Source organism: Crinia signifera, chromosome 4 (genome assembly GCF_055691185.1).
Source record: "Crinia signifera chromosome 4, ASM5569118v1, whole genome shotgun sequence".
Classification (NCBI taxonomy): Eukaryota; Metazoa; Chordata; class Amphibia; order Anura; family Myobatrachidae; genus Crinia; species Crinia signifera.
Window position 1 is genome coordinate 301088627 of NC_139220.1, and position 25719 is coordinate 301114345.

Sequence of the window (25719 nt, forward strand, 5' to 3'; positions counted from 1 at the left end):
ATCAGGCACCACAAAAAGTCCCATGTAATGGCACTGTATATGGCAATTTGTACATTGTTTTAAAGTCAGTATTCTGAGATGGTGTCACCAGAACAGGAATCATAATAGCACGGAACCTGATATTTTGGCTTACCCACGTACAGGTGCAGGGAAGCCCCTGTCAGAATGTGCTTACCACAAGCGTTGGCCTACTGTACGTTAGTCATTCCCAACCTTGGGTGGGATGACCACCGATGGTCATCCATTATCTTTGATTGACTGCCCCTTGGGCCATTCAGAACCTGGGGGTGGGGCTTCATAGTGGGGTTGGGATCATTTGGTCTACAGCATGATGGTCGAAAGTCATTAGGTCGACGCCAATTAGTCGACATGGGAAAAGGTCAAAATGGTTATTGGGCGAAAGGTCATTAGTTCAACAGGTCATTAGTTCGACAATGTCAAGGTCGACAGTGAAAAGGTCGACATGGGGTTTTTCACAGTTTTTTTTTACACAGTCGACATGGACACAGTTTAAAGTGCAACGCATCCTCTCGCATCGCTCGTTGCGCACTATTTTATTCTCCCACCATGCCCTAGTGGATGGTAGGGCATGAACTACCGCCTGTTGGCACAAAAAACAGTGAAAAACCCCATGTCGACCTTTTGACTGTCGACCTAGGCACTGTCGAACTAATGACCCTTCGAACTAATGACCTTTCGACCTAGAACCATGTCGACCTAGAGCCATGTCGACCAAATAGTGTCGACCTAATGACTGTCGACCATCATGCTGTAGACCAAATGACTGCATCCCTCATAGTGTCGGAGGACGAAGTGATGTTCCGTGTCCCGGCACCTTTAGGGAAAAAATTTAATACATTTTGGTTATGCAATGCCATAGATGGAGGGGAACCATCTGGTACTCCCCCCATCGATGGCAAAACTATTCTACATCGGCCATAAACCATCAATGATCATAGGCGTGCGCACGGGGGCGTTCCGGGACTGCCTCAGCACTCCCTAATTAACAGCTCTCTCCTCCACAATCTGCGGTGCCCTTGGGGGAACTTGGAAGAAGCACCTCCCTCCCCCAGCAGCCGCATCATGGAGGAAGCAGGCCTGTAACTCCTGGTGAGTGCCCAGGGATCACTGTACCCACCAACCCCTGTGTGTGTTACCCCCTTCCTTTGTATGTGTGACCTTCTGTACACTACTATCCATGTGTGCGTGACCCCCTCTACCCCCCCCCTCATCCCTAGTGTTTGACCCCCCCCTGTACCCCCTTCACCTGTGTGTGACACCTTGCCCCCTGCTAACCTCTTCCTCTGTGTCTGTGTCCCCATCTACTCCAATTTCCCTGGTGTCTGATCCCCTCTTACCCCTATCCCTATGTGTGTGACACCTTGTACCCAAACATGTAAGGCCCCTTGGCAATGAGCATGTAATTCCGCCCTGGCAATGAGCATGTAGATGACTAAGGGGTAGATTTATGAAGCCGTGATAAGGGAGGAGAAGAGATAAAGTGCATGGTACTTTATCACTGGCCAATCAGCTTCTGACTGTTAAGTTACAGGCTGGGTTTAAATAGGAGCTGATTGGCCGGTGATAAATTACCAGGCACTGTATCACTTCTCCTCCCTTATCACTGCTTCATAAATCTACCTCTAAGTGCCTAGACACGAAACGCATTAGAAGATATCCATGATTAAGTGCCTAGGCACGAAACGCGTTGGAGGAGACTGCAAACAAGGTCCTATCATCCAAGACGCCATAACTGGAAACACAATCCCCGCTATCGGAAGTCGCCGCATGGGATCCGAACAGCAAAGGGAGAGGACGCTGCTACAAGATCCCCGCTTAACACAGTAAGGGACAGATAGATAATAGCATCATAAGTTGTTTTGCTCAGCTCAAGGCTATTGAAAGGACATTTGCACATATACAAAAGAGCGTAAACATTGGCTACAATTAATTATTTTTTTGGTATCGCATACTTCTTTTCCCCTCTTTCTTCCCTTCTACTCTATAACTCTTTTGAGCGCTTTGTTTCTTTATCATTGAAATACATCAATTATTATGAATCATCGATGGTTGATGGCCAGCCCTACTGTGAGGAGGCAGAGGGCAGCTGAGGCTAGCTTTTACGGGCAGAATGAGCTCTACCCTCCGTAGACTAGAGGCTTTGGCCAAAACAGCACACAACACGGGATATTGTGCTAGCGGCACACATCCAGGCGCTCAGCAACCAGAGGCTAAGCCGGAAAGTCCAGGACTGCGGTGGCATTTAACCCGAGCAAAATCTCCCTCCAACATTCTTGACCCTGGGTCCCTGCCAGCATTGATCCGGCCCTGTGCTGATCACTAAAACCTGCATTGTTAATTTGCATTAAGGGCCAAGGTTAGGAATATATCTGCACAGTCACTACATACTGTAGTTTTGAAAAACTAAATATAAGTCCTATCTCCATTTGATAAATTGGAATCTGATATTTAAAAAAGAAAAAAAAAGAAGTTTTGTTTACGGCTGATGTGTCAATAAGGTTTTCAGAGCATTTTTATGGTGGCTTTGGATCATAAAGCTTACATTAGCCTTTGTTGTGGATGGAGAGATACCATAACCCAGAGCCCAGCAGGTGGCAGCACTGAGAATAATGTTGCTTTAACCCCAGCCTGCTAGAAGCATGAGCTCACCTGGAAATGCTGGGACTTGTAGTTAAACAACAGCTGGAAAAGCGCAGGTAGCTGTCATTGATAAAGTAAGACTTTGTTGTGTATGTGATCTATTAACCCATCCATAAATGCAATCATAAATACTATATATATATATATATATATATATATATATATATATATATATATATATATATATATATATATATATATATATATATATATATATATACATAACATTACTGTATCATATCTACGATAATAAGCAGACAGGAATAAAGAGTATACGAGAGGTGAAACTGTCTGTACTCCATTGCTAAACTCTGTATTATTCCCCTATTCCCAAACCTTGCTGCATCGGAGCTCAGTTACTACGGAGACAGAGGCACCGGTATGGAAAATGCTGAGATAACCCGGAGAGAGAACAGGGACAAACGTGAAGCCGAATAAGCCAAGGAAATGTGTTAATCCCATCAGTAAGATTTGTCTGGAGAGTGGAGATAATGAGCCGCGGTATCAGGGCTTCAGCAAAGGAAAACTGCTGATGATGTCATTATGATGAGCTGCTGACTTAAGCGGCACAGACGTGATGTAATGCTACCCCCGACAGTTGTCACTTTGGCCCCTGACTCTCAGTTAGTATGTACCTGCTCACCATGGTGAAAGCGTGTGCTGCAATCCAAAGGTGTTCGCATGGACACACCCAGAGAATGTGGCACGCCTGTAGGTGGAGGAAACATGCCCGGATACACCCCCAGAGAATGTGGCACGCCTGTAGGTGGAGGAAACATGCCCTGATACACACCCAGAGAATGTGCCACGCCTGTAGGTGGAGGGAACATGTCCGGATACACCCCCAGAGAATGTGGCACGACTGTAGGTGGAGGGAACACACCCGCATACACACCCAGAGAATGTGGCACGCCTGTAGGTGGAGGAAACATGCCCGGATACACCCCCAGAGAATGTGGCACGCCTGTAGGTGGAGGGAACATGCCCGGATACACCCCCAGAGAATGTGGCACGCCTGTAGGTGGAGAAAACACGCCCAGATACACACCCAGAGAATGTGGCATGCATCTAGGTGGAGGGAACATGCCCGGATACACCCCCAGAGAATGCGGCACGCCTGTAGGTGGAGGAAACATGCCCGGATACACCCCCAGAGAATGTGCCACGCCTGTAGGTGGAGGAAACATGCCCGGATACACCCCCAGAGAATGTGCCACGCCTGTAGGTGGAGGAAACATGCCTGGATACACCCCCAGAGAATGTGTCACGCCTGTAGGTGGAGGGAACATGCCCGGATACACCCCCAGAGAATGTGCCACGCCTGTAGGTGGAGGGAACATGCCCGGATACACCCCCAGAGAATGTGGCACGCCTGTAGGTGGAGGAAACATGCCCGGATACACCCCCAGAGAATGTGCCATGCCTGTAGGTGGAGGGAACATGCCCGGATACACCCCCAGAGAATGTGCCACGCCTGTAGGTGGAGGGAACATGCCCGGATACACCCCCAGAGAATGTGGCACGACTGTAGGTGGAGGGAACATTCCCGGATACACACTTCAGGGAATGTGGCACGCCTGTAGGTGGAGGGAACACACCCGCATACACACCCAGAGAATGTGGCACGCCTGTAGTTGGAGGAAACACGCCCGGATACACATCCAGAGAATGTGGCATGCATCTAGGTGGAGGGAACATGCCCGGATACACCCCCAGAGAATGCGGCACGCCTGTAGGTGGAGGGAACACACCCAGATACACCCCCAGAGAATGCGGCACGCCTGTAGGTGGAGGAAACACGCCGGATACACACCGAGGGAATGCGGCACGCCTATAGGTGGAGGGAACACGCCCCGATACACATCCAGAGAATGTGGCATGCATCTAGGTGGAGGGAACATGCCCAGTTACACCCCCAGAGAATGTGGCATGCCTGTAGGTGGAGGAAACACACCCAGATACACCCCCAGAGAATGCGGCACGCCTGTAGGTGGAGGAAACACGCCGGATACACACCGAGGGAATGTGGCACGCCTGTAGGTGGAGGGAACATGCCTGAGAATTCCTGGTGGGGAGATTTACAGTACTTCAAACCTTCAAAAGAGCTGAAGTGGAGAAGGACCAATTAGCATTAGCTTCTAGTCTCATTTATCTACTACAGTCTATTAAAAGACAGTGTGAAGCTGGTTGGTTGCTGTGGGCAACTTGTCCACTTAATCTCCCTCGAAGGATTGGCACATCTCTCCCATGGAGATTTACTTCATTAATCTTTGTACCCGTCTCCTCTGCACCCCTGGCCATACCACCAAAGTGACATGGTCATGCACCTTTGTCTGAATAACCAGGGCTGGCGATGTACAGAAGAGCCCGCAGCCAGGGGCAGCTATTTTAGTGGGTTTAGCCAATATTAATGAGGTAGCATCCTATACATTCACTATGAATGAACTGCCTCACGCCTCAGTAACATCATTACAGTGTCTGACCATCCTCTTGCTGCTACCAGGGTCGGCGCCACCACTAGGCAAATCTAGGCATTTGCCTAGGGCGCCGGCCACTGGAGGGCGGTATTTCGCCCCCCTTGCCGCCCGGGTACCTGTCCTGCGGCGCTGTGCGTATATAAAGCTGGCGGCAGCGGCGGCAGCGGGGGGTCCCTGCAGTCAATAAGAAATAACGAGCGCTATCCGCTGGGCTATGCGGAAGCGCTTTTGTTTTGGAAACACTGGCCGTGCGCTGATTGGCTGAGATTCAGCCAATCAGCGTGCGCCGTGCGGCCAGTGTTTCCAAAACAGAAGCGCTTCCGCATAGCCCGGCGGATAGCGCTCGTTATTTCTTATTGACTGCAGGGACCCCCTGCTGCCGCCAGCTTTACAGCGCCGCAGGACAGGTACCCGGGCGGTAGACACCGGGGCGCCCCCACCCCGACTCGCCTGGGGCGCTGTGGTGCCTTGCACCGGCCCTGGCTGCTACTCAGTACTGATTTGCTCATCATCAGAGAGGAGGACACTCCTGCAAACTGGTTACTTCCTCCCATTCACACCTCCAGGATTTTGGCCGTTGTGCTCCATATCTCTGGAGTTCTCTACCCCTCCCGATCAGATTTGCCACCTGCCTACAAAACTTTAAACGGGCTCTCAAGACCCACCTCTTCATTAAATCCAACAAACTCTCATCCTAGCCCTCTGTTTAGGCTCACTTCTCTGCCTGCTGTGTCACCCCAGTTTGTCTGCCTCTTCCCTTTAGAATGTAAGCTCTAATGAGCAGGGCCCTCTCTCCTCATGTAATTTTCTAAGAATATATCTCTGCCACTGTTATAATTGCGTCAGTGTTCGCTGCTGCAACTGTCATTTATTTACCATGTACCTGTCCTAATTTGCATTTGTACTGTAACTCAATTATTTTCTTGTTTTGCTCATGTATGTATTGTCAGGCGCTGCGGAACCCTTGTGGCACCATAAAAATAAATGATAATAATTTCCATTCTTGTCACTACTAACTGAGGGAAGATATTCATAAAATCCGTAGTGGACCAGTTATGGAAGTGGATCCAAGTGTGAGTCACACCTAAGGGGACATTTTTCTCCATCCGAGCCTAAATGGTGTGACATTGGTAGGCAGGCTTTGACGAAATTGGCAGACACTAAATGACTTGGTCATGTGAGGGCAACATTGTTTAGTCCAGGAACAACAGATTGTATTCTGCCTGGGCCTTCTCTGGTCAACTCATAAACCTTCAACTTTTACTAAAAAGATTGCATTATCGTTTGTATATTATATTGCCTGATAATATAGAGGCAAGAATGAATTGCGCAGAAGGAAGCGTAGAAGAAAAATAATTGTATTTGTTGATAACAGTTGTGAGAGGTCCTTCACGAGCCAATAAATTAAAACAACCTGGAAACTGCTAGACCTTGTAAGACCTACCCTACAGCTTGCCAAGGTCACTTCATTTGCATGATTTTCCATTGACCAATAAAGATACGTAAACACTTACCGCTGTCATTTACTGGGGATGGCTCAGATAGCCGGGCAGAGTGAGATGCACAGACAAGAGAGATATCAATATTATTAGCTAATTAGTCACACAGACACCTAGTTTGGCTGCTCACCGGTAAATTGAGCCGATCAAATAAAACAGAAACAAACAGAATTTGGCAGGAAAGTATAAGCGTCTACTGCCGAAGAATGGAGAATCACAGCACAGACGTCTCGCGGAATACAGGAGAGAGGGGATACTGCTTAAAATGCAGATACCAGGATCTCCTAAACCTTCCAGGGTGCTATATACACTTATCTCCAAACTGTCCCGGTTTCAGGGTACCATCCCAGTACAGAGAGCATTCTACTGACCAATAGACAATACAAAGAGCATTCTACTCAGTGGCACACGCAGGGGAGGTTTTTGAGTACCCAGAAACCCCCCCTCAGGAGTCTAAGGGCCCTAGGCGGAAAGCAGTGGGTCCCCTCTTTCCAGGAGTACAAGATTTTAAAAATCGGCCCTTGGGAACCGGAGATATCTGACTTCAAAGCAGTGGTCCCCATCCAAGCCTGTTAATTGCTCTTCCCAGTCAGATATTTCAGGTTCTGTCTGACTTAGAGTTTTTATGAGAGTATATTCCAAAAGCTGGGACTCTCCCTCTTTGATGGACACTAGGATCTTTTCTCTACTGTGCCCAGAACTAGAGATATCAGCCTTCCAGCAGCTGGTTACTGCTCCAGCTCCACACACCTGGTATGTAGTTTTATATGCTCGTTGGCAGATTGCTCTGCCTCCTGAACTCTGATCCCCTAGTCCCTAGTACCATGTGGTAGGTGGGATTCTCTCGTTTTTAATTCCATTAAAATCTAAGAAATCTATTTCCGGGAACTGGAGATATCTGCAGTCAAGCAAGCTGTCCTCCCACCAGAAAATTATGAATAATAAGCCCACTCCACTATACACCCCTCCTCTGCGTATTAAACATCCTCTACCACCCTGGAAATTATGTATCAGGGCCCCTTCATTCAGCCCAATGCCCCCTTCTCCCACCCTATCTCCCACCATCTGTGCAGTAAAGGGCTAAGTAGTGGAAATTATTGATCCAGGCCCTACATGCTGAGCGGTTGATATAATACCCCCTACCACCCGCGGGACATCAAAGCTTCCGCTCATAGCACCCCCCAACCCTACCACTGGAGGATCGGTAGGGGCTCCAATACATTGCTATGCCCAGGGGTCTACACTGCTGTTGATGCCCCTGTATGTATATATATATATATATATATATATCTTTTTTTATTATTATTATTATTTATATACATTTGGTCTATATATAATACTTTAACTGACCCGGTATATACTGGGTCACCTAAGTCACCAACTCCGTGCTTTGCTCCGCCCCTCTGGAAACCCCCTTCTGAAAATCCTGCGTTTGCCCCTGCTACTGACCAACACTGACACTATGGAAACTCAGTGTTCAATACAGAGAGCATTCTACTGACCAATAGACAATACAGAGCACTTGAAATACAATACAGAAAACATTCTATTGACTAATATACAATACAAAGGGTGTTCTAGTGACCTGTATGCAATACAGGAAGCATTCTGGTGACTGATAAATATGATTCAGGAAAGGAACAATCTAGTAAATGATATACAAAACTGAGTGCATTTAACTAACATGAAATATAAAGAATATTTTACTGATCAATGTACTATGCAAATAACATTCTAGTGAACGATGTAGTCCTAAAATTTAAGAAGCGTTCTAGTAATACAATACAGTGTCATTTCAGTGGCACATATACAATACAAAAACAATTTAAGGGATCAATATGCAATACAGAGAGCCAGTTAGTGAGCACTGTAATATTTCACAGAGCATTCTAATGGCTTACATCTTATACAGATAGCATTAGTGAATAAAACCTACAGTACATACAATTCAACAGAAAAATGTACAAGGCAGGGAACAATCTAGTGACTCATATGCAATACAGAGATCAATCGAGTAACCGATATAGAACACAGGGAGCATTTAGGGCCTTATTTTGGTTCATTCTTTCTGACAAAATCCTTCTTAGATGGACAAAACCATGTGCACTGCAGGGGGGGCAGATGTAACATGTGCAGAGAGAATTAGATTTGGGTGAGTAATTTTGTTTCTGTGCAGGGAAAATACTGACTGCTTTATTTTTACACTGCAATATAGATCTCACTTTGAAGTAAAACCCCACCCAAATCTAATTCTCTCTGCACATGTTACATCTGCCCCCCCTGCAGTGCACATGGTTTTGCCCATCTAAGAAGGATTTTGTCAGAAAGAATGAACCAAAATAAGGCCCTTAGTGACTTGTATACAGTACAGAGAGCATTCTAATGGCCTCCATACAAGGCAGAAGAAAACATCAGCGCGGTCCCTGAAAAACAGTGAAATGAAGGAAGAGAGCTCTTGTCTTCAGTAGTACTGTGTGTGTCTGCAGATCTACATACACATTTTATGTTCATTAAGAGACCGCAAGCTGGTCATCAATGGTTAATGACCACCTGCCCCAGTCTACCAGCGAACATTTATTTATTCATAGGATGCTTCTAATTTCCACCCCACTCTATGGGCCGTGTGACCCCATGGCTCATAAATGTCTCTGCTTAGCTCATTTTTGTTCTCCATCTTGTCTGTCTCCATCACATCCCGGGGCAGGCTCCCTCCTTGTCTCTGGTCTGCCCACCATTGCTTATTATTATATGCCTTTTGTTAGTTCTCAGGTTTCATACTCACATCTTACAGTAATGCTTGGGCCTGCTCAGCTGCTATAGAAGGCATTAATGTAGCAGGTTGTGGCTGTAGTGCCAGTGACGTCACCATGCAGCAATCCTGCAATAATTCATATTGTGAGGGTCCCTTCATAGCTACATAAGAGGCTGCGCTGGAGCTGAGTGACTGAGGCCGCGCCTGCGGCTTTGTGCTTCTCAGCCCTGGCAAGTAGTGTGTGCCCCATCAGGAACTGGTTCAGGTGAGGGTTGTGGTCTGGGCACCCCTAGGGCTCTGTCACAAAAGCAATGGCTTCACCTCCTTGTAAATGCCTGTTCTGGGACCTCAAACAAGATTCTGGCCTGGTGATAAAGTGCCAGACAAGCAGCTCCTAATTGTCATTTTCCAAACCCAGCCTGTAACTTGACAGTTAGGCGCTTATTGCCTGGCACTTTATCACTTCACCAGGCTTAATAAATCTGCCCCAAAATCACATAAAAATGTTTTAGAGAAATCTATGGTCCTTAGTTGCCTACTGTGCAATATACCAACGCCTGGGTTACCTACACAATGGATGATCTGGCACTGCTGCCAGGAAAGTACAGAGGTCAGTAAATCTCTGATGCATTACTGTGAAAGTTATACTGGGCACCAAAGCATAGGCAAACACAGGGAGGGGTTCCAGATGCCCAGAACTGCCCCTTCACCTTCCCAGACTGATCAGCTACTCAAAGCATGACCACATTAGCAGTATTATATATTATATTAGGGATCCCAAAGGTCTGAGCTTGCAAATCTGGGTACATGGTGTCTTTGCTATGTCCCCCCCAGACTTCCGTAATGCACAAATCTCTGGGATAATGGCTGCAGCTGGGGGAGAAGCCAGCGTGTATATATTCAAGTGTTGAGATACAGACACATCAAAATACATTGTATTTGCTTCAGCTTCGAATTTCAGATGCTCCAAACAACTTTGGTGCTTATTATACAATCCACATCTGCATGACCACATCACACACTCCCAACTTTCCCACTGTCATCCCTGTTTTTTTGGGATGGTCCCGCATCCCGCCCGGAGCCGGCAGTGTCCCGCAGTGGGGTGGGCAGTTGGGAGTCCCCCTGGTTATCGCTGCACTGCTGAGCAAAACAGCGGTGAATAGATCATCTATTCACGGGAGACAGAGGGACAGGGGGCATGGCCAGCAGCTCCCACAGTGATGGCCACGCCCACAAAATGGAGAAAATGGGCCCGAAAAGGGTGTGTGACTTCAGTCAAAAGGGGCGTGGTTTTGCAGGATGCCCAAGATTGCAAAGCCACACCCCTTTTGACTGAAGTCACACACCCTTTTCGGGCCCATGCATAGCGGCCCGCACCAGAGTCCCGACTGGGGACTTTTAGAAGTTGGGAGGTATCTTACTGTGTGAGCTCCTATCCATGTTAAATTGCAACTGTGTATAGACTGTGAATGCGTACACGAATGGAGTTTGCGTTTGTCACGATGGGCGTTGCTTCTCTTTCCTGGGCAGAAGCTTCACTTGCTAACCTGAGCAGTTCCCTAGCCTGCAAAATTGCAGTTACAAAGGCAATTGTACAAACATAAATTGGGGCCTTGGCTGCTACTTCTTATCAATGTAGCATGTTTGGATACTTAAACTGCTACTTCTCACTATATGATGCTTCGGGGCAGGCTTGCCTACCCTCCCGGAATGGCTGAGAGGCTCCCGAAAATTGGGTCCCCCTCCCGGCCGCCCAAAGACCCGCGAATTGCTTCCTTTGCCGGTCATGTCGCCCTAATGACCCTGTCGACCTAACCCATGTCGACCTAAAGTCTTGTCGACCTTACTGCATGTCGAGCTAAACTCATGTCGACCTAAACTCATGTCGACCTAGTGGTGTCGATCTACTTGGTGGTGACCAATGACCGTATCCCCTTCAATATAACGCCCATCTTTTTTCTGTAGGTACAGATAGCTCCTGTTTGCCTGCCAGAATCCCTACCGCAGGTATCCCAAACGTAAGTATGTGGGGTAGGTTAGTGTTATAGGGCCTACACACATCCCGATTTTGGCCAGAGATATAGCATGCCAGATTTAGCATAGCAGATTTCCTTTGAGCACAAAATCATCTATATTGCTTAGAACGTGCAAAATGTGTCAACGATATGCCTCAGCGATTCTGCTTAGCGATTTAAGCATGCCAGATTGACACCACACAAAAGGCGCCCGATATGCAGGGTCTTGCTAAACGATTTTGCTAGATTGATGGGACATGCTCATTCTTCATCTTAATGCGATTTAGACGCGCGGGGCCGCGCATCTATATCGGTTTAGCCCCCACACACACACCGATGTATGCTTAGTTTCTAAGCGACCTTGCTAAATCGCTTAGAAAATGGCACAAAATCGGCATGTGTGTAGGCCCCATTAGTCTCGAGGTGGGGTTTGGTTTAGGCCAGGCATGGAGAACCTTTGGCCCTGCAACTGTTGATGAACTACGCATTTCAGCATGCCCTGCAACACTTTTAGCATGTCTAAATATTTATACTATGCAAGGCATGCTGGGATGTGTAGGTCAACAACAGCTGGAGGCAGGGCCGGCGCCACCACTAGGCAGCTTTAGGCATTTTAAACAGTTACGTTGCGTTGCATAATATCAGTACCAGCTTGCTGTGCACAAAGAAACCGGACACACTGTTTAGATTTTACTATAATGATTTATGTATGCAAAAAATATTCAATATAAAACTTTATAAATTTAAAAAGCACATGTAAACAGATTACAATCAAATTACAATCTAGATTCACTAAAGATTCACATCCGGTATATAGTTTTCACTATAGAATATTGCATCCAATATTATTTAGCTTATTTGGGAAAAAAAGAGGTAAATTGCTTAGCATCCCCTTCTTTGCTGTATTAGCATGTGAGCATACACGCACGAACCACAGTTCAATTGAGCAGCAGACGAGGGGTTAATAAGCACATGTAGTTTTGTTAGTTCACCAGTTTGGTCATAGGCAGAGTGATTTATCCATACATCCAATTTGTTAGTCAAAGCTCAGTTAGTCAGCAAGAATGCCAGGGGCGTAACTATAGCACCGCAGCCCCCGCCACCGCCGGGGGGCGCTGTGCATGTGGGGGCGCCGGGGGCTGCGGTGCTATAGTTAAACCCCCCCTCAATACCCCGCAGACTTACCTATCGTGCTGGTCCCGGCGGCTCCGTTCTTCTGCTGAGGACCACCACAAAATGGCCGCCCCCATATAGCACACAGTTCTCTGAAACTGTCTGCTGTATGGGGGCGGCCATTTTCTGGTGGTCCTCAGCAGAAGAACGGAGCCGCCGGGACCAGCGCGATAGGTAAGGCTGTGGGGGATTGAGGGGGGGTTTGCAATGGGCGGCGGGGCAGGGGTGCTCGGCGGGGTAGGGGTGCTCGGCGGGGGGGCGCCCAAAACGTAGCTACGCCACTGAAGAAAGCTCATGTTGCAGGTAAACAGTCAGCTGTATAAGCGTGGGTTTATTATTGCTATGTTGTGGCAGGCTGGGGGGGACGGTTTAATAGTCACCTCACTTGTAAGCCGGCTTCAGGCAGCAGTCTGCGGCAGCGCGTGGCTGGCGTAGAGGAATCACGCTGTTGGAGGGTTAGAATTCCTCACCATGGAAGCGCTGTATTGATGGTATAGGCTTCTGACTCGCCTCTGATGTTTTGGCGAGTTCCCGGCCAGTAGAAGATGTAGTGTGCGGTAACGCTGCAGGAGGACTCGAGTGGAAAACTTTCATAGCCCTGATGTGACGTGAAAGCGGAAGTCGTCAACGCATTTCGTCTCCAAGGAAACTGGAGACTTTCCACTCGAGTGGAAAACTTTCAGAGCCAGGATGTGACGTGAAAGCGGAAGTCGTCAACGCGTTTCGTCTCCAAGGAAACTGGAGACTTTCTCAAGACTTGAGAAAGTCTCCAGTTTCCTTGGAGACGAAACGCGTTGACGACTTCCGCTTTCACGTCACATCCGGGCTCTGAAAGTTTTCCACTCGAGTCCACCTGCAGCGTTACCGCACGCTACATCTTCTGCTGGCCGGGACCTCGCCATAACATCAGAGGCGAGCCAGAAGCCTATACCATCAATACAGCGCTTCCATGGTGAGCAATTCTAACCCTCCAACAGCGTGATTCCTCTACGCCAGCCACACGCTGCCGCAGACTGCTGCCTGAAGCCGGCATACAAGTGAGGTGACTATTAAACCGTCCCCCCCAGCCTGCTTCAACATAGCAATAATAAACCCACGCTTATACAGCTTACTGTTTACCTGCAACATGGGCTTTCTTGCTGACTAACTGAGCTTTGACTAACAAATTGGATGTATGGATCAATCACTCTGCCTATGACCAAACTGGTGAACTAACAAAACTACATGTGCTTATTAACCCTTCGCCTGCTGCTCAATTGAACTGTGGTTCGTGCCTGTATGCTCACATGCTAATACAGCAAAGAAGGGGATGCTAAGCAATTAACCTCTTTTTTCCCAAATAAGCTAAATAATATTGGAGGCAATATTCTATAGTGAAAACTATATACCGGATGTGAATCTTTAGTGAATCTAGATTGTAATTTGATTGTAATCTGTTTACATGTGCTTTTTAAATTTATTTATATTTTTATATTTAATATTTTTTGCATACATAAATCATTATAGTAAAATCTAAACAGTGTGTCCGGTTTCTTTGTGCACAGCAAGTTGTTACTGATATTATGCAACGCAACGTAACTGTTTAAAGTGTTTCCATTTGATAGTATGAGTAATTCGCTGCTCATAATTTCGTTGCTGCAGCAATAAACACTAATACCTATTTTAAATTTATATCGAATCCACAACAAGCGCCAGGTAACAGACCGAGGAAACCTCTTGGTTTAGACCAGGGGTCGGGAACCAATGGCTCGCGAGCCAGGTGTGGCTCTTTTGTTGATTGCATATGGCTCGCAGACTGCCTGATTTTTTATCCCCTTTCTATGAGGATACGCGGCTGACATCGGGGGAATGGATTGAGCCGTCAGCGCGGCGGCGGGGGGGGGGGATGTGGGTGGAAGAGCTGATACGCCGCAGTGTGTACTGTAGGCTCTTCCAGCTACATCCCACACCCGCCGTGCTGACAGGCTGCCCGCCGCGCTGATAGGCTCCCCACCTCTGCTGACACGTGGGGAATCACTGCGCGCCACACGGGTGCTGGAGGCTTTTGGACACTGACGGTGAGTGTAACTTACAGCAGTAAGTTTGTGCTGGGGCATTCTGTGCACTTCTATTATACTGCTGGGGGCATTATGTGTGGTATACTGCTGGGGGCATTATGTGTGGTATACTGCTGGGGGCATTATGTGTGGTATACTGCTGGGGGCATCATGTGTGGTATACTGCTGGGGGCATTATGTGTGGTATATTGCTGGGGGCATTCTGTGCACTTCTATTATACTGCTGGGGGCATTATGTGTGTGTTATACTGCTGGGGGCATTATCTGTGGTATACTGCTGGGGGCATTATGTGTGTGTTATACTGCTGGGGGCATTATGTGGGGTATACTGCTGGAGGCATTATGTGTGTTATACTGCTGGGGGCATTATCTGTGGTATACTGCTGGGGGCATTATGTGTGTGTTATACTGCTGGGGGCATTATGTGGGGTATACTGCTGGAGGCATTATGTGTGGTATACTGCTGGGGGCATTATGTGTGGTATACTGCTGGGGGCATCATGTGTGGTATACTGCTGAGGGCATTATGTGTGGTATATTGCTGGGGGCATTCTGTGCACTTCTATTATACTGCTGGGGGCATTATGTGTGTGTTATACTGCTGGGGGCATTATCTGTGGTATACTGCTGGGGGCATTATGTGTGTGTTATACTGCTGGGGGCATTATGTGGGGTATACTGCTGGAGGCATTATGTGTGTTATACTGCTGGGGGCATTATGTGTGTTATACTGCTGGGGGCATTATGTGTGTTATACTGCTGGGGGCATTATCTGTGTTCCTGCTGGGGGCATTATGTGTGGTATACTGCTGGGGGCATTATGTGTGGTATACTGCTGGGGGCATTATGTGGGGTATACTGCTGGAGGCATTATGTGTGTTATACTGCTGGGGGCATTATGTGTGGTATACTGCTGGGGGCATTATGTGTGGTATACTGCTGGGGGCATTCTGTGCACTTCTATTATACTGCTGGGGGCATTATGTGTGTGTTATACTGCTGGGGGCATTATGTGTGGTATACTGCTGGGGGCATTATGTGTGGTATACTGCTGGGGGCATTATGTGGGGTATACTGCTGGGGGCATTATGTGTGTTATACTGCTGGGGGCATTATGTGTGTTATACTGCTCGCATTAATGGTGAGTATTATAACAACATTATTTAAAAGAATAAATTCAGAGGCGTTTTATACTGACATTTACTTGAATTCACTTTTAAAATATATTATATGGCTCTCACTGAAATAAATTTCCAAATATTTTGCTTTCATGGCTCTCTTAGTCAAAAAGGTTCCTGACCCCTGGTTTAGACCATTAGGGCTCCCAATCTTTTTTTCAGCTTTAGGCATTTGCCTAGGGCGCCGGCCACTGGAGGGCGGCAATTCGCTCGCACACACACACACACCCACACCCACACACACCCCCAGTGGTGTAACTACTGTAAGGCAGCCCCAGCTACTGCTTGGGGGAGCAAGCCACAGTGGGGTCTGTGTGGGGGCCGGCACCCGCTCGACGCACTGACATGCTGCTGCCTGCCGCTGCCCACTGGCTGAGCACCGGAGGTGAGTCAGCCGCAGCGCGGGTGCGGCCATGGCAGAGATGACAAATCCCTCCACTGATTCAATTGACTGTACACAGAGCCTGCTATTGGCTGCTGTGTACAGGATGGGCGGGCGGATGGACATGCTGGAGCAGCCTGGGATGCGTCGGAGCCAAGGGAAGCAGCAGTGTCTCCTGGTCTCTCTTCCTCTATCCTGCTTCAGCTTCTACGTTATGCGTGTGATGTCATCAATGGGGGTGGGGGGGGAGCGACACAATTTTTTTGGCAGAGGGTAGCAAAATGTATAGTTACGCCACTGTCCCCCCCCCCCCCCCCCCCCCCGCCCCAGCATGAAGGTGAGCGGAGGTGCAGAGACTGGAGCTGGCAGGAGCGGGCAAGGGGGTCTGTGCAGCAGGTGGGTACCTGCAGAGCTGTCTGCAAGCCGCGGTCAGAGCGGTCCCTCCGGAGCTGTGTATTAAGCTGTCGGGGTCCCTGCAGTGACTTGGAAATAACTGACACTATCCACCGGGCGGCGGCTGCTGGGTTTGAAAACACTTGCCGCACGCTGTTTGGCTGAGATTCAGCCAATCAGCGTGTGGCCAGTGGTTTCAAAGTAAGAAGCGCTTCCCACGCCGGCAGACAGTGCTAGTTATTTCCAAGTCACCAACTAACCTCAGTCCATGGGATCCCCAGCACTCACCCAGCGCAGGATCCTCCGCTCTCACCCGGTGGAGCCCGGCCAATTCCAACTCAGCGGGAGGCAGCGCAGGCCAGAAGTCAGACAGGCATGGCCGCAGGGGAGACCAGGCCGCAGGCTCTGACCAGACTGCAGAGGCGCCGGAGCGGGCAGGATAAGGATGGCCTCACTCGATTAGACGCAGGACCAGGTAAGACACCCCTCAGACCCCAGAAACCCCCCCCCCCCCCCTCGTCTGGGGTGCTCCGGTGCCTTGCACTTGCCCTGGAGGGCCAAAGGTTCCCCATCCCTGGTTTAGGCACTAGCAGGGGATTATTTAGGGTTAGGCTGCTGAAAGGGGGGGGGGGGGGTGTAAGGTTAGGCTGTGGGGCCGAAGCATTAGGGTTACTGAGTGGGATAGGAAGGTTAGGGTTAGGCACTAGTGCAGAGGGTAGGTAGGTAAATTTACAGGACTGCAGTCGGGATTCTCTCTAAGTAGGATACCGGCGTTGGAATTCTGACCATCGCCATCCTGTCCTGTCACCTGGGGGTTATTCTGGTTGATTCACTGGGATGCAAATTCGCATCCTTGCGAGTCAACCTAACCATTCGTAAGGCGCGTTCCTTCGCACTGGCTGAAAATGGATGTTTTACATAAACATCCATTCGTATGCTGCAGGGTAACACCCGGTCAGCGACCATCGCATGATGTGGGAAGTGCACGCACATGTAAGGTTGGTCTGAGTGCACGTTCAGCCGCATTACAGCCGCATTAGCATGGGAATGCGCAGCACCCGCTGTCCTGGGAGCGTTCGCAGTGGGTGCATGCACAGAAATGCCCACGCGCATTAATAAAACATCGGTCCACCTGCGAACAAAGTGCTGGTGCGAACGGACCTGAATAAGGTGCTCTGTCCGCGTCTGCACTCCCATCGCCCGATTCGTGTCAGATATATTTTGCGCAGGTCACGCATTTAAAAAAAAAAAAGCCGTAAGTCACATTTACATCTTCCTCTGAATAATATTCGCAATATGTATCCCTACAGCATCAAATAAAGAGATCCCTGTGTGAACTGAAGCCGGGATGTGGGAATCTGGGCCTACAGGTGCCCATACATGGTACGATTGCACCGTGCGATGCTATGCGCGCTCCCGTGGTCATCTCAGCATGCATGTAACATAGGGGGCGTCACTGCCTGGTGACATCACACAAGAGTCTGTGCGCTGTCATTTTGTAATGAGCCTCACACTAGAACGTATCCCCCCCCTCTGAAGGCTAACAAGCCTCTCAGGATCAATATGTATGAGTAAGCCCTCTTACCTTCTGAGCCAGCTCCTTCCTTCTGTTGGCGACAATAGATACTGATCTGCCAGCTGCTACAGCTAATGTTCTGTCTGACTGTACAGCTCTGTCAGTGAGCTTCTCCGCTGCCAATATCTCTAGCTGCAAAAGCTGCACCTATTGCCAGGAGCGGCCGCCCGGTACTTCCCTGCAGCGTTCAGCTTGTGTACAGGAAGCCGCTGTCAGAGCGAGCCCGTTATACATGGGGAACTTCTCACGTGCCATAATCGCCCATTCACGTTTGTTATTAATTGACTGCATTGTTCAATGTTTTCCTCTGTGTGCCAGGTACGGCCTAAACAGAGGCTCCACCAGTCCACATATTGGCAGGGTGGATGCATACATACACAGATGCAATGGTCTTGGGCGTACAGGGTGGCAGTACAGATACTGAGATACGTTGGCAAAAAATGTGAAGGGTGTTCCTTCGACCGGTGACTGGGAGGTGCCAGTGTTGTGGCTAATAACCCTTTTACACCAAACATCACGGATCTGACCCAGCATTTGGAACCAGGATTTTCACTGTTTACACTGCGGTACCTATCCGCAGTGTAGACAGAGGCGGCGCTTGGAGATGACATCTCCAAGCGACGGGACCGCGATCACCCCCGCTGGGACCACCGATTAGCACGATGGGGGCAAGCCCAGCACCAAGGTAAGCTGCCCCCGTACATCCCCCAAGCCGTCGTCCGGATGAACGAACCTGGCATGCGAATGGGGGCGGGCGTACCACCATTCGCCGGGCAGGTTGTGGATGACTCGGAAGGGTGCGAATTCGCGCCCGAGCCAGAATAAGGCCCTTGGTGTAGGCACTAGGGGGTGGGTTAGGGTGCGGGGGGGGGGGGGGGGTGATAGGTTTAGCCTACTGGGGACATGGTTAGGTTGTGGGGAGAGAGGGTTAAGCACTAAACCAGGCATGTCCAAACTATGGCCCTCCAGCTGTTGTGAAACTACACATCCCAGCATGCCTTGCAAAAGTTTTAGCATTCCCTAATAGCAAAACTGTGGCAAGGCATGATGGGACTTGTAGTTTCACAACATCTGGAGGGTCATAGTTTGGACATGCCAGCACTAAACCATCAGGTTGCCGCTGTCTGACTGCTGTCCGCCTGCTGTCCGCCTGTCATCTGTATGCATTCCGTTGCTGCAGGGTTCATACGCTCCAGCCAGTTTATTATCCTTTTTATAAAAAGTACCAGCGTAAAACGTAGCAAAGGAGATTTCAGAAAAGTTTCCTGCTTACGATTACCCCTGAGGTGGAACGTGGATCACCTAAGCTGGTCAAACATAAGAAAGATTTCAGGCCTGAATGCATGATTTCGACGGGTCGTGCGAAGCATTGTGTGGGGGTTTTTTTGTGCACATCGTGAGGTGTTTAGGTGCAATACGCGGCCCCTCGGGTTGTGAGGTGGATCCTCAGATCGTATGAGCTGCATGTAAGATCTGAAGATGCTGCTAACGACCAGTATGCCGGCAGTTGCAGATCTTACGGTAGATTGTATGTGAAATCACACACATAGATGTATCGTGTGTCTGGGAAGCTGCCGGGGAATTGTGACATGATCCGGATTACAAGCTGGTCGTTCAGATGTCTGCCCAGCTTTACACTAGTACAGCAGGGTTGCCTACCCTACCAGAATGGCAGGGAGGCTCCCAAAAATCGTGTCCCCCTCCTGGCCCCCAGGAACGGTGGGAAACCCTCCCGGTTACCGGCGGCACCCCCTGAATGCAGCAGTAAATTACCGCAATTCGCAGCGGGCGGGCTAAAGATGCAAATTGTGGGTTTGCATTACTGGGGGTGGGGCTTGATGACGTCTACATCAGGCACCCCCCTTCCCAAGTGCTGCTGAAGGCAGAGGAGACTTTAATAGTAGCAGTGGCGTAACTATAGCCTCACAGACCCCGCTGTGGCGGGGAGGCGCTGAGTAAGTGTGGGCGCCGGTCTGCGGGGCTATGGTTACGGCGCTGCCAAAATCGGCGCGGGGGGGCGCATATTTCCTAGTTGCGCCACTGAATAGTAGGCAACCCTGCACTAGTAGGGGTACCGCTTCATTCCTAAACTAGAAGGTGGTAGTTCTCGCAAGCCCCACAATTTCCTGTTGGGAGGGGATCGGGGTGCAAGAGGGATTCCAATCAGAGCTCGGACACAGCAGCGACTGACCACATAATGTGGGGGGGGGGGGTGTTTAGCACAAATAAACATACATGTTATAATCTATGTAATATATGCACTGGTTCATTTCCCATCATTAATGCTGAGTCTATCAGTCGCCGTGAATCACCCTGGACTTAGTAGTCCAATCTCAATACATTTACACCTATTGCGCCAATCAGATCGTATTTTTTTTGCCCCTTCTAAAAGATAACACATTGGTTGTTATGGGCAACATCCCATCTTAGTAAATTTACCCCTTAGTGTCTGTGTCCATCAGCCTGAGACTAAAGTGGGAGTTTTTAGAAATAAGATGATCTGATTGGTTGCTATCGGCACCACCTGCCACTTCTGAAACCTCACACGTCAGTAAATTTACCCCTTAGTGTCTGAGTCCATCAGATGGTGACCGGGGGCTTAGTGTCTGTGTCCATCAGATGGTGACCTGGGACTTAGTGTCTGTGTTCATCAGATGGTGACCTGGGACTTAGTGTCTGCGTTCATCAGATGGTGACCTGGGAGTTAGTGTCTGTGTCCATCAGATGGTGACCTGGGAGTTCGTGTCTGCGTCCATCAGATGGTGACCTGGGAGTTAGTGTCTGCGTCCATCAGATGGTGACCTGGGACTTAGTGTCTGCGTCCATCAGATGGTGACCTGGGACTTAGTGTCTGCGTCCATCAGATGGTGACCTGGGACTTAGTGTCTGCGTCCATCAGATGGTGACCTGGGACTTAGTGTCTGCGTCCATCAGATGGTGACCTGGGACTTAGTGTCTGTGTCCATCAGATGGTGACCTGGGACTTAGTGTCTGAGTCTACCAGTCTGGGACCTGGGACTTATCGGCCGATTCGGCATTGCTCATAATGATCCGAATCGGTCCCAGCCATGATGGTCGGGATTTGCTCATGCGCATTTCTTTTCACCAAGGGCATAGCTACCATAGATACATGGGGGTGCTATGGGGCCCATCTTCCCTGCTTGGGTTACACGTGTTATATACATGTATCACCATTGGTTGGTATATAGAAACCCTTACAAATATTTGTTCCGGGGCCTAAGAATATCTAGCTCAGGGTTGCCTACTTTTAAAGTCTCCTCTCTGGGAGAACCCCGGAGAGAAGACTGTCAGCAGCACTTCTTGGGGCGGGGCCTGATGTAGACGTCATCAAGCCCCGCCCCCAGTAATGCAAATCCCACAATTTGTGGGTCTGCGAGGAGGGGTGGGGCTAAAAGGGCATGATTTGCATAGTTAGTCACGCCCCTATTACTGAAAACCCGCAAATCGGTAATTATAACGCTGCCGCGTGGTGGTATCTGGGAGGATTGCCCACCTTTCTGGGGGGCCAGGAGGGGGACCAGATTGTCAGGAGCCTCTCGGCCATTCCGGGAGGGTAGGCAACCCTGATCTAGTTACACCCCTGCTTTAACACATGGCCAATGCAATAATTTATATAGCCTAAGCTGTCCTACTTGCTTTTCCTCCTGGTTATTACTTATTTTCCAATTATAAAAAGCCTAAGAAATGCAAAGAGTTATTTCCCAATAATAATAATAATAATAATAATAATAAAAAAAAACTGGTCAATTAGTCAAAGGCGAATGTGTTTTTAACACCCAATGGGCAGAGGTATCAATCCTGGTGAAGTGATAAAGTGGAAGGTGATAGCGCTGCAGCCAATGAGCTCATAACTGTCACGTTACAGGCTAGGTTTGAAAAATGACAGGAGCTGATTGGCTGCTGCGTTATCATCGCTTTATCACTTCACCGGGATTAGATCTGATCCAATATTTCATTCAGCACCTGTGGAATAACATTTCATGTGGTGCTGCTGTTTTCATGCTGGTGTTTGTAGTTCCACAACAGCTGAAGAGCCATAGGTGCCCTGAGACATCCGACAATGGTCATAGCAGTTGTGAGATAAGTGGGGCATTTGTTTCTGTGTGTAAGGGCCCCTGTTGGGAGGTAAGAAAGCCTCTGCTTAGCAACTCCTATAATGCTGCAATTATTCCAACATAAGCATAAACCCATCTCCTGCTGCATTATCCACGGTTATAGCCTGAATGTATTCCACAAACCCAGCTGTGGCATATCAGTGCCCAGAATGCATTGCCAGCACATACATAAACATTGCACCGATGAGGTCAGGAATATCCGAATCACAAACCAGAGCGATATAGAGATATATATATAGAAAACAGCTCAGAACAATAACTGCAAATACAACGCATCCAGCCTTCTCCCAGCAAGCTTATCACACCATGAGACAATTGAGAACTACAAGACCCAAAATGCAAAGCAGCAGGCTGGTGGCATGTTATGATGTAGCAGTTTCCTAGCAACAGATACAGGATAACGGAAAGATGCTACATTTAAAGAAAATGGTACAAATGCCAGACAGGAAATGCAGCAAGGGAATGTGATGTACAACAGGAGATATAGTACCAGTCCCTGTCATCGTCCAATCCCAGCCTGTGACATCACAGTTAGGAGCTGATTGGCTGGAACTGTATTTCTAGCCAATGTTTAGTACATGGACCCAATAGGTAGATGTTATATGGAGTACTAGGAAGATGTTTAGGGACAGATGTACCAGGCTTCAAAAAGTGCATTTTAAAACTTATTGAAGCTTCATATATCTGGCCCTAAGGGATAGGTTATATATGCTGTCACAGGAAAAGGTATATGGAGAGGTTATATGGAGTAATAGGAGGAGGATTTTATACATTACGTAAAACCTTTTCCGACTGCCCCATGTCGCAATACAGGGGACATGATTCTGGTTCAATCGCAAAATTCTGGGTGAAATTTAATAGGATGAGATATTCAGAAAGTGAAAGACTTTTTTTTTTTTTTTTAAAGCGCCAATCATTTTACCAGTTTGGTTTTGCAGTGTAAATGATTGCCGCTTTAAAAAAAACCTGGAGATTTCTTACCAAATCTCTTACATTCTGAATCTGTCATCCTATTACATTTCACCCTCTCTCTCTAATGGACAAAACCATGCTGCCCTGCAGTATAGACATCAGTTTGAAGTACACCCCCCCCCCCAAATCTAACTCTCTCTGCACATGTTACATCTGCACCACAAGCAGTACACGTGGATTTGTCCATTAAATAGATAATTTGCTTCACAGGAAGAGGAGCAGCAGAACACGAGGACATGCACTGAAACTAGAGGGAGGAAGATTCAGGGGAAATGTGAGGAAGAATTACTTCACAGAAAGAGTAGTAGATAAGTGGAATAGCCTCCCATCAGAGGTGGTAGAGGCAAATACAGTAGAACAATGTAAACATGCTTGGGATAGGCATATTTATATCCTTACAAAGAAATAAGGATCAAATATGGTTTGAGGTATCTTGTTTAAAAAAGGGGCAGACTAGATGGGCCAAGTGGTTCTTATCTGCCATCAAATTCTATGTTTCAGCTGGCATGCAGAGGCTCTGTGAGGGGGGCGAGGCTTAGCTGGATCTTGCCAGGGGCGGGGCTTAACAGACTGATGAGAGGGCACAGGCTGGCTGTTGGGTGAATGCAGCAGCCTTCATGAAGCACATGTCCCCCTTGTCCCCTGCCCTCCCAAAGTCCACTCACTGCACTCACTCTTATCAGCTCCTCCCCTTCAGACGAGGAGCAGATGATAGAAATACTGCTGATTATTAGAAAGAAGAGGTCTTTCAGTGGCAAGGACAGGAGTGCATACACCTGTACCCCTGCAGCTGCTGCCCATAGTAAGTATATAGAGAAGCCTCCATATCCTTTTATGTCTGTGTTTGTGTAGTATATGGTATTTATACTCGCGGCATGGAAAGCTGTTGGTAGCTCTGGAGGACTGGAGCTACTCCTGATATATAATATGTGTAATGGGCATTATGGTGAGAGGTGTAATGTGTAAGGGGAATTACAGTGTGTGGCGCATAGTGTAAGTGGCATAATGGTGTGTGGTGTATAGTATAACTGGCATTATGGTGTGTGGCGCATAGTGTAAGGTGCATTGCGGTGTGTGTCGTATAGTATAAGTGGCCTTACAGTGTGTGGTGTATAGTGTAAGTGGCATAACGGTGTGTGGTGTAATTTATAATGGGCATTACGGTGTGTGGCGTATAGTGTAAGTTGCATTACTTTGTGAGGCGTATAGTGTAAAGGGTGTTAGGTTGTGTGGCTTAAAGTGTAAGGTGCATTACAGTGTAAGGCATATAGTGTAAGGTGCATTACAGTGTAAGGCATATAGTGTAAGGTGCATTACAGTGTAAGGCATATAGTGTAAGGTGCATTACAGTGTGTGGCATATAATGTAAGGGGCAGTATCCATTTTATCAGGTGTGTGGCATATAGCGTAAGGTGCACTGCGGTGTGCAGCATATAGTGTAACTGGCATTACAGTGTGGTGTATAGTGTAACATGCATTGCGGTGTGCGGTGTATAGCGTAAGTGGCATTAAGGTGTTTAGTGTATAGTGTAAGGGGGGGGCAACATAATTTTTTGGGGCTGGGGGGAGCAAAATTATAGTTACACCACGGCAAGGGGGTGTTGGGCTTGTGAGCATGTGTTTCCACCATCATGAGGGGTGTGGCCTTACAACAGGTTGGGGGGGGGGGGGGGGTGTGAGGAGGCATTGTTACATCATCATAGTCCCATACTTCACTACTTAATGCCAGATTACATGCATTGTATAGGAGGATATATAGGGAGAGGGTATATGGGGTAATGTGAGGAGATGTAGGGAGAGGGTATATGGGGTAATAGGAGGAGATATAGGGAGAGGGTATATGGGGTAGAAGGAGGAGATATAGGGGGAGGGTACATGGGGTAATAGGAGGAGATATAGGGAGAGGCTATATGGGGTAGAAGGAGGAGATATAGGGGGAGGGTATATGGGGTAATAGGAGGAGATATAGGGAGAGGGTATATGGGGTAATAGGAGGAAGTATAGGGAGAGGGTATATGGGGTAATAGGAGGAGATATAGGGAGAGGGTATATGGGGTAATAAGAGGAGGTATAGGGAGAGGGTATATGGGGTAATAGGAGATATAGGAAGAGGATATATGGGGTAATAGGAGGAGATATAGGGAAAGGGTATATGGGGTAATAGGAGATATAGGGGGAGGGTATATGGGGTAATAGGACGAAGTATAGGGAGAGGGTATATGGGGTAATAGCAGGGTTGCCTACCCTCCCGGAATAGCCGGGAGGGTCCCGAAAATCGGGTCCCCCACCCGGTCCCCTGGAAAGGTGGGCAAACCTCACGGTTTTTGGGGGACCCCCGCTCCCCCCCCCCCCCCCCCCTGATCGCGGCTAAAACTCCCCCGCCGCACCTTTTAAATAACCCGATATGCTTATCTCCGATGAGGGGGAGGAGGCTAAAGTGTCATAATC

At 48.4% G+C, this 25719-nt stretch overlaps 1 protein-coding gene across 3 annotated transcripts in view; it reads right to left on the bottom strand.

Moving 5' to 3' along the window:
* Positions 1 to 25719, bottom strand: part of MAST1 (microtubule associated serine/threonine kinase 1) — a 101778-nt gene that overhangs the window by 34730 nt on the left and 41329 nt on the right. The gene's annotated exons all lie outside the window — the stretch shown is intronic.